Source organism: Thunnus thynnus, chromosome 1 (assembly GCF_963924715.1).
Source record: "Thunnus thynnus chromosome 1, fThuThy2.1, whole genome shotgun sequence".
Lineage (NCBI taxonomy): Eukaryota > Metazoa > Chordata > Actinopteri > Scombriformes > Scombridae > Thunnus > Thunnus thynnus.
Window position 1 is genome coordinate 5,907,910 of NC_089517.1, and position 8,727 is coordinate 5,916,636.

Genomic DNA, 8,727 nt, shown 5'->3' on the forward strand with positions numbered 1-8,727 from the left:
TTTGTTTTTTTGCAAGAAATAGTTTCCTCAGTTCGACCGGGGCCCATTTCACTGAATTTGCAAGCTACAACATGAGATAATTTCCTCTCACATTAATTTTGACACGTTTAACTAATCAGGAGAAACACCATACTTATGACACATGTAAGAGGATGTGAGAGGAATGTAGGATACACAAATTTATCAGCGAGTGAAGCGGGAACCTGGCGCTATTTGTGATCTGTGTGTAGGCAGCGCTCACAAATCACTTCTCTGAAACGGGCCCCAGGCTTTATTCCTGCAGCCAGGTTCCAAAATCTTGTTAAAAGCCTGAAACCAGAAGAGTGGAGGCAGCAGGTTAATACCCGTGTTTTTTGACCATGACCGACCTCAGTTAGCCTAAAAAAACAAGATATGTGGATGTTGGGTGCTTGGTGGGATGTGCTTGCCCAGAAAACTGGTTTGGTCACGCGAGATGTCTTGTTTTTATTGGTTTTGGTTGGTGGACATGGCACCAAAACAAAACTGAAAAAAGAAAATGAAAAAACAACAAAATTCTCAAAAGAAAACAACAACAAAACCACATAAACTACAAAAACTTTCTCCTTTACAACCAATCACCTGCTGACATTTTCAACACGCTTATCTGGGTGTAATGTTTGGGTGTCCACATACTTTTGGCCGTGTAGTGTATTTTGATACCAACCTCTCTCATTTCTCATTTCATTTAGGAACTGAATCAGCCTTGCATCATTGAGCGTGACCACCATGTGTTTGACTTTATCTATGCAAACAGTTCCTAAGCAGAAACGTTATATAACTTCCTCAACACATCGTCCCCCCTGCTGCTGCTGCTGCTGCTGCTGCTGATGCTGCTGACATCTCTTTTTCTCAGCTTTGACAAAATTTCCCCATTTCTTAAATGAATAATCAGAAAAAACTGGTGCTGGAGCTGAATCATCTACTATTCCCCCCTCATGGACATCTATTTCTGGGCTCTTTATTCAGCCATCTGCTACCTTCAGCAGGTGTCCCTCTTCCTGCACCATGAGACCAGCGTTCAGGACACGCTCAGCTAATGACCCGCCCCAGCTATCAGTTAATGACGGGAGAAGATGGCAAATTGGTCCCAATGTCCCCCTTATCTTCCCTTTTCCCCCCCTTGCCATTTTCATTCCATCTCCACCTCGCTGTCAGTCTTCTACACCCTCTCTCTCTGCCTGTTCATGGTCATCAATCCCTTTATCCTCTTGGGATTAGCCAATTAACCTATAGCCGGTGTAAATGTGCCAAGCGAGCAAGAGATGAACAGCACCGATGCCTTGCTCTTTCTAACTGTGAGTGTGGGAAAGAGCGAGTTTGTGTTTCTGTTGCTCTTGGTGAGCGAATGTCAGAGTTGTCTTTTCTGGCATTAATTAGCGAGAAAAGCATCTGCTGCAAATGCAACTGCTAGTCCACGAGCCTTTGAAATGTCATCTCTTAAAATACCAGTTTTAAGGGTAGAGGATGTGGAAAAAAAAAACAACAAGAGGGAGAGACGGGGATATTTCATCATCAACACAAACAGCAGTCTTATTTTTTATTTTCCCCAGTGTTAAAATTAAGACTTCTCCTCAGATAGAAGGTGACGCGGTGCGTAGGCAGCTCCAGGCAACCTTGTTAATAACAAAGCACCATCTCATCTGTGGAAATGGAAATACAGTGATAAGCCTGCAACATGACATCTTCATCCTCCCTGACATTATGTTTTATTACTGCTCCATGCCACCCGGAGAGACAGATGGATGGAGGGAGAGATGGATGGATGCATGGATGAGAAGACAAGATGGGTAGACTTGGGGGGGGAGGTGTATTGAAAAATGATGCCAGAGGCAGATAAGGAGGGCGATGGATGAAAGAGGGCATCCTAGTAGAGGTTGTCATCTTTATCCATTTTAGTTGCATTTTTAAAAATCTAGAACGAATGTTTGATCAAACTGTGTCTGTGGATTATGGATCTTTGCCTCCCTGGACTTTTCTTTTTTAATTAACTGCAACATTTTTTGTTTTTCAGCTTGAAAAAAGTGCAGTAAATTAAAGTCGAGCTGAAATCTGAATTCTTCTCTCTTTTTATGTTGAGAAATATTAACTATGATGATAAAACAACTACAGAGCGCTGAAGTCCTGACGTCATGTCCAGACTACCTTCTGGTTCACTAGCCTCAACTTTCCATATTCTAAAGCAAATTGACATCACGCCACTTGCCCTTACAAACTGAAACCTTCATGATTTTAACAAAGTTAAGCAACGATTACTTAGCAAACACACAAAAAACTACAGCTCCTGTGAAAATCATTGTTGCTTGGTTTTGTTTGTTATTTGTGTTATTCTGAATGTCAGCGCCTCCCCCATTAACCCTTTCATGCATGAATTATGATAACCTCAGTCAGGATTTTTTTTCCTAAGTGTTTTTATTCCTCTTTAGGCATGAAAAAAAAAATTGAACTTTATTTTTTTTAAACACACATTTTTCAAGGAGTTTGTCCAACGTAGTGGACAGATGATTAATTGTCATTTTCTCCCAACATAAAATCAATACTTGCGTAATTTTAACAATTGTTTTACTCCTTAGTTGTTACTTGATGTTACAAAATTTTATTTACCTGCAAGGGTCTATTACTATAGAAGGATTGGCAAGATATTCCTGAGCCGATGAGCATTTCTGGCCAGCAGGCGGCCATCTTGGTTTTGAGCTTTTACAGTCTATGGTTTTGAGAAATTTGTGTTGCACTTACAAAGGCTGGCCAATGGATGGCAGTGTATGGGATGACGCACTAGAGTCCACTGTGTTGGCTGATGTGCAACTATACCATTAAAACCCCATGCACATATAAGAAAACGGCTTTTGAACAGCTGTCCACTGTAGTGACCACTATGCATGAAAGGGTTAATCATCTCATGACCCCCCAGATTTATCTGCTGACCCTTTGGAGGGGCCCGACCCCTAGGTTGGGAACCACTGGAAACTAGCTAACTGTATATAAAGTAGTTGAAATGTACTGATGCTTCAGTATTAATAATCTAATGATGTCACATATAATAATATATCAGTCAGAGGGATGAAATGAGTATTTCTACTTTAATACTTTAAAGTGGCAATTTCAAAGATCTCCATTTTGTTCTCTTTGATGGCACCATATGGCGTCGAAGAGAACAAAGCGGTAATTGCAGGTGGTCTTTTTGGACCTCACTTGACCTCACCCCCAGAGATCCAAACGGTGTCGTTGTGTGACGTCACACTAGCACAAGCAAATTGAAGAGTGAGTCTGCTGCTTTAGGTCCACCTGCCCTCTCTGGAGGATCAACCGCTGGGTGATGGAAAACGAGTACTCTCAGATGTATTGTTTCACGCAGAACTTTTACTTTTAATGGAGTATTTTCACATTGTTGTATCGGTACTTTTACTTAAGTAAAGGATCTGAATACTTCCTCCACCACTGCTAAACAACCGCTATCAACATTGGCCCCAGCTAGTTAACTGTCTGAGTGGCTGTTGCTGTGATGTTATTAACTATTTTTAGCGTCTGCCCACACAGATATCACACTCACACCACCAGTAGTGTCGTTGTCAGTCAGAACGAGAACACAAGTCAAAACAAACATCAATGATATATTTACTGATTTCATAGCAAAAATGGTTTTTAATTTCCGTTAGACTTTCACATCCATCATAAACAGCCTCCCACTATGCTGCAGGGATGCTGTGGTGCTGGTTGATTAAGTGGTAAACTGCTACTCTCAGACCTTCTTTTGTCTCAGCCTGGACTTCCCTCTGTGGAAACATGCAAATGTGAATATGAGTAAGTTGATCAGTAAATGATGGAGTATTCCTCCACGGCAGTGATGTAACTGGCTGGTTTGATTAAAGGGTTCCCGATTTCCCTCCAGTTAATTATTCATCACAGCGATCCACGAGCGCACACTCGTCTTCAGACTGCAACTCAACCTCCGTGGAGGGAAGTCGTGCCTTCCACTTTCCTGAATATTTCAAATATTTGAATATATTAAAGTTAGATTGAGTTGCTTTTGATTTTCTGTGGTGATTTGTTGTATTTAATCTTTAATGAAGATCTATCTATCTATACCTATCTATCTATCTATCTATATATCTATCTATCTAATTTTCTTTTTCTTATCTTGGATCCATATCTTTCTTTTTAATCCTTAATTTTCAAAACACAGATGGCAGCCAGGCGTGCTTCATACCTCATACGAATCAGACTCCTTGGGGCTGTGTTTGCATACTAACCAGTTGCCATGCAGCCATAAATCATCAATCTGTCTCATCTATCTTGAAAAACTCAATTAAGAAAAGATCGAGTCTTTAGATTAACCTGCTACTTACAAACAGAAAAAATGATTAAGGTGTTTGGTTTACCCTCCAAAGCAGAATATGTTGATGGAAAATGAATTTTACAGGTTTTGGGGTTATTATTAACATCAAGGCTTTGGAGAGCGCTGCTTCAGGTTGCAAGGGGCTCTGTCACTGTGGGCTGCCCTAGTTTCATCATTAGGTCTGTTTTTATGGAGCAGGCTGGCAAACTAAATATAGCAGCACAGTGGGTTCAGTCACACAGCAGAGAACAAAACCATCGCTTGTTGTTGATGTTGATGACGCTGTGATGTGGATGAGTCAGGATCAGGAACAATGTTTTCCTCAACTACAAGCTACTTAGAAAGAATTTCTCTCAGATGTATTGTTGGAATCAGTCTGCGGACCACAAATCAACTAAATTCACCTTCGCTAAGGGCTTTTTCAAACTTGCAATTTGTTCGCTCCAGTCTTCTCCCGACATTGATTTTGCACATACACACACACATGTGTATATATACAGTGTATATATATATATATCTTCCTTTTTTATTTATTCTTTTAGTGCTATTTTTACATACTTTGGCCAATTTCCTTGTCTTATTCAGTTCTAATTTAAAATGCTTTAATATTTGTATTTTTATAACAACTATACAGCTGAACCTTGAGCTTGCAATAAACTTTAGCTTTAGTTTTTGGGTTTCATTGGTTTTTATGTCATTTTATCCTCGGTGTTTATTTATTTATTCATTTATTTTTTGATATTCTATTTTATTCTATTTTCAAAGCTTCATTGTTTTATTATTGTAATTTTAAGTCTTGCAAAATTTCATTTATTCTTGTCTATTTGGCTTTTATTTATTTTCGTTTGTCAGTGTTGTCTGTGTTGTTTTAATCCTGCTATGTGACGCAGTTTAGGCTACATGTTTGTATGAAATGTGCTGTATAAATAAAGTTGAGTTGAGTTGCAATACGTCAATTTTAGGTTGGATCACATTCCCAAAACAAATTAACCAAGACCACGTCCTCTGTCTTGGTCTTCCCCCAAGTACGACTGCTGTGTCCAGATCTGCCTGAATAAAATGTACCGAGGGAGAAAACACACAAGAGTCTGATTAAACCAGAGCTAAGTATCTATTAAAACTGAGAAACTTATAGGTGAAAACAATAACCAGACCCCTGCTGTGACAGTTAAAGTTGATATGATGTTTGATTTGATGCAGGCAGGGATGTGCACACATATATACATATGGCCCATTTACACCACCGGTACTTTTCCAGCAGCCTTGGAACCATTTCAGGAACTCAAAGTCTTTATCAATGACCTGTATGCATTCGCAGAATCAGACACTGTAGCCAGTAGCTCCAGATTATAAAAACAGTATCCGTCCAATAATATTTCTGGTTATTTTAGTGAACAGGTGAGTGATTCCAGCTTCTCTGCAGTGGAGAGCAAGGTTGCTCTCCCACTGAAAAGCTCCGTGTTGCTCTTTAACAGAGGCGAGGTGGTTAACCAGATGTACACTTTGTCAAAACAACCAGTTAGTCTTCATTCTTGACATCTTTTCTTTTGTAAAACATGAAAAATACAGTTTGAAAACACCAATACCAATACAGTATAATTCCAAAATGTGTACAAGTGTTTAAACTAGAAAATGTAAGACAGATGTAATTCCTAAATTATACTAAACATCCCAGGTAATGGCAACTTCCCGGTGCCATTACCTGAGCAGCTTTGGGGTATTTTAGCTTCTATATTTGGCTCTAGTCGACGGAACAATTGATGAGCCTGAGAGCCTCCCTATCCAATTTACCTATTAGATGTAATGGACTGATGGAGGACATCTCTGTGGTGGAAATCTCCAGACCTCTGTAAATCACAACAAAACTACCTGGGAAAATGGGGGTCTCGGTATGTAAGAAAAAAAAGAAAAAAAAGAAAGCCTGCACAACTTGTTTTTCAGCCTCTGCCAACAAAACTCTGCTCGTGTTTTCTGGAGGAAAATAAGAGATACAGCAAGAGTTCCTGGCAAGGTCTAAAATCAGTCTGTGTGATCTCTTACACACAAACACACACACACTGCACAAACACTGAGTTGGTGTATGTTTGCAATCTTTTGTACTGTCAGTTAAGGAAGGATAAAAACACAGCAGTCAAATTTGTGAGTAAAGCAAGGTGAGATTTTGCGTCACATTCAGTCTGAACCAGAACAGCAGATTTGAGTTAGATTTCATTAAATCTGAGACATGACCTACTTGAGCCTTAACTCCCTTCAAGTCCAGCTGAAATTAAATTGCATTTTTCTCTCTGCTGCAGTATACATATCTCCCCCATAAATCACTTCTCCTGCGTTCTCCTTTGAGAAGAAAAAAATAAAATACAGAAACCAAAAATGATCTGTATTTTATATTTTTCAGCTTCATGGTGTCCCCTAGTTTTGTGTTAATTCAATATAATACAGTTAGTTATTTGTCTATGTAGATTACATAAAGCGATAATGTGTCATTCTATCATAGGCAGAGCAGACGGTCACACTGAGCCTGATTGCATCCTGCTACACGACATAAGACTGACTGAACAAAAACCCACATTAGCTTTCCTGCTAAAGTCTCCTTATGTAACTAATTCCTTATCTAAACACGAACACGTCTTGTCCTGCACCTTAGCTTCTTGAACGAGCCACCAAACAAACATCCACTGGGGAAAAGTGCACCGCTAACGTCAGTTAGCAGGCTAGGTAGCTAACTAGCTGCTCAGCTGCAGTGCATTAAACAGCATTTAAACATACCTGAAAATGTCATGAAAGTCCAGTTAGATGCTGGTATGGATAGTACAGAGATGGTAAAATACTATGCATTAACAATATAACACCATATCTATTAAATTTGGGTTTAATTACACTGAAAGTCAGACTTCAATATGGATGTTAGGCATCCATATTTGTTTGATAAATGCCGACTCACATACCGTATATCAGAGCTTTCAGGAAACTTTGAGTTTCACAGTCATAATAAGGTCTTGGATGTTGACGTGAATGAATTTGCAAGTTGGAAACTCGGAATTACAATAACTCAGATATCACAGGAAAATGGCTTTACTCTTCAATACCATTGCTAACAAAACACTGTCCGCCCATGATTTAAGATGCAGCACAAGTTTGTTTACTTTGTCTCTCGTTGCCCTACAGGTGCAGCCTGAGCTCAGCCTGCCAACTGCTGTTCAACACTTGCACCGACATGTCCCTCCACAAATGATTAACATTGCATTTAAAATACATGTTGACATTATTTTTGACTGCAAACAGGGACGACTAAATGTGATTTCAGTTGGACTTTAAGACATTACTTGAGACTTAAAAGGAAAAACACTTAAGTCGACATGGTTTGACCTGGTAAAATCCCAGAGCAAACTATTATAACACATTAAAAAAAATAGAGAAACAAAAGAGCAACTTGTCAGCCTTCATTGTCACACAGCTTGAATATTTAATAATTCAGTCTTTGCTTTGAAGCAGAGCTGCATGTGACTTCAGACTTGAGACTTGGACTTGAATCGGATTCATCAAAGCTATGAATTATTCTTCAGCTTTTTCTCTTATTCTCTTCCCAGCTGTCTTTAGCTTTTCCTGACAATATTTTGATGACATTGATAGGTGAAGGTCTTTTAAATTCACTTTGGTCAGCTCCTGTTGTATCTAAACCAACAAATTATCCAAATTAAATGAAAAATATGTCGTTGAACTCCAGAACGACACACTCCCGGGTTAAAGTCGGATGTTTTGTTGATCCATTCATCCACCCCAACCTCCTCCCTGTGTGGACTTTGTTGCTCTATAATACATCATCTCATTTCCTCCTTTGCTCTCATCATAATTACTACAACAGCTAGAGGGCTTCCGTCACTCGAATGTAAAAATATGTTGTTTTGAGGCACATTCTCAAATAGCTGATCCAATTTTCCGTGGGAGGACAGTCTCACCTAAACTGGCTCTACAAGTAAATGTGACTTGAAGTCGTTGCCCTGCAAATAAACTGCCTGGAGCTGCAGAACAAGATAATTGTGACAGAAGGGAGCCCGTGTGAGCCATAAATGACAGCCGAGAACACAAACAATGGAAATATTCACCTCGAACATGCGATCTGCTGTTTATTTTATGTCATCTGTTATTTTAAAACTCAAATTAAGAGCAGATCACATTGGCTTTTCTCACAGTTTGAGAGTGAGTTTCCAAATTTCTCCAATGTGACTTTGACTGTTTTTTCATCTGTTAGATTCAGAGCTGCAGTCGTCTCAGACAGACCTGTGGTGGCTCTATTTTCCCGACTGCCAGCAATAATCCTGTTAGTACATGTTGATGGTGTTTCAGCTGTAAACAGACAATTTCACATACCTGTC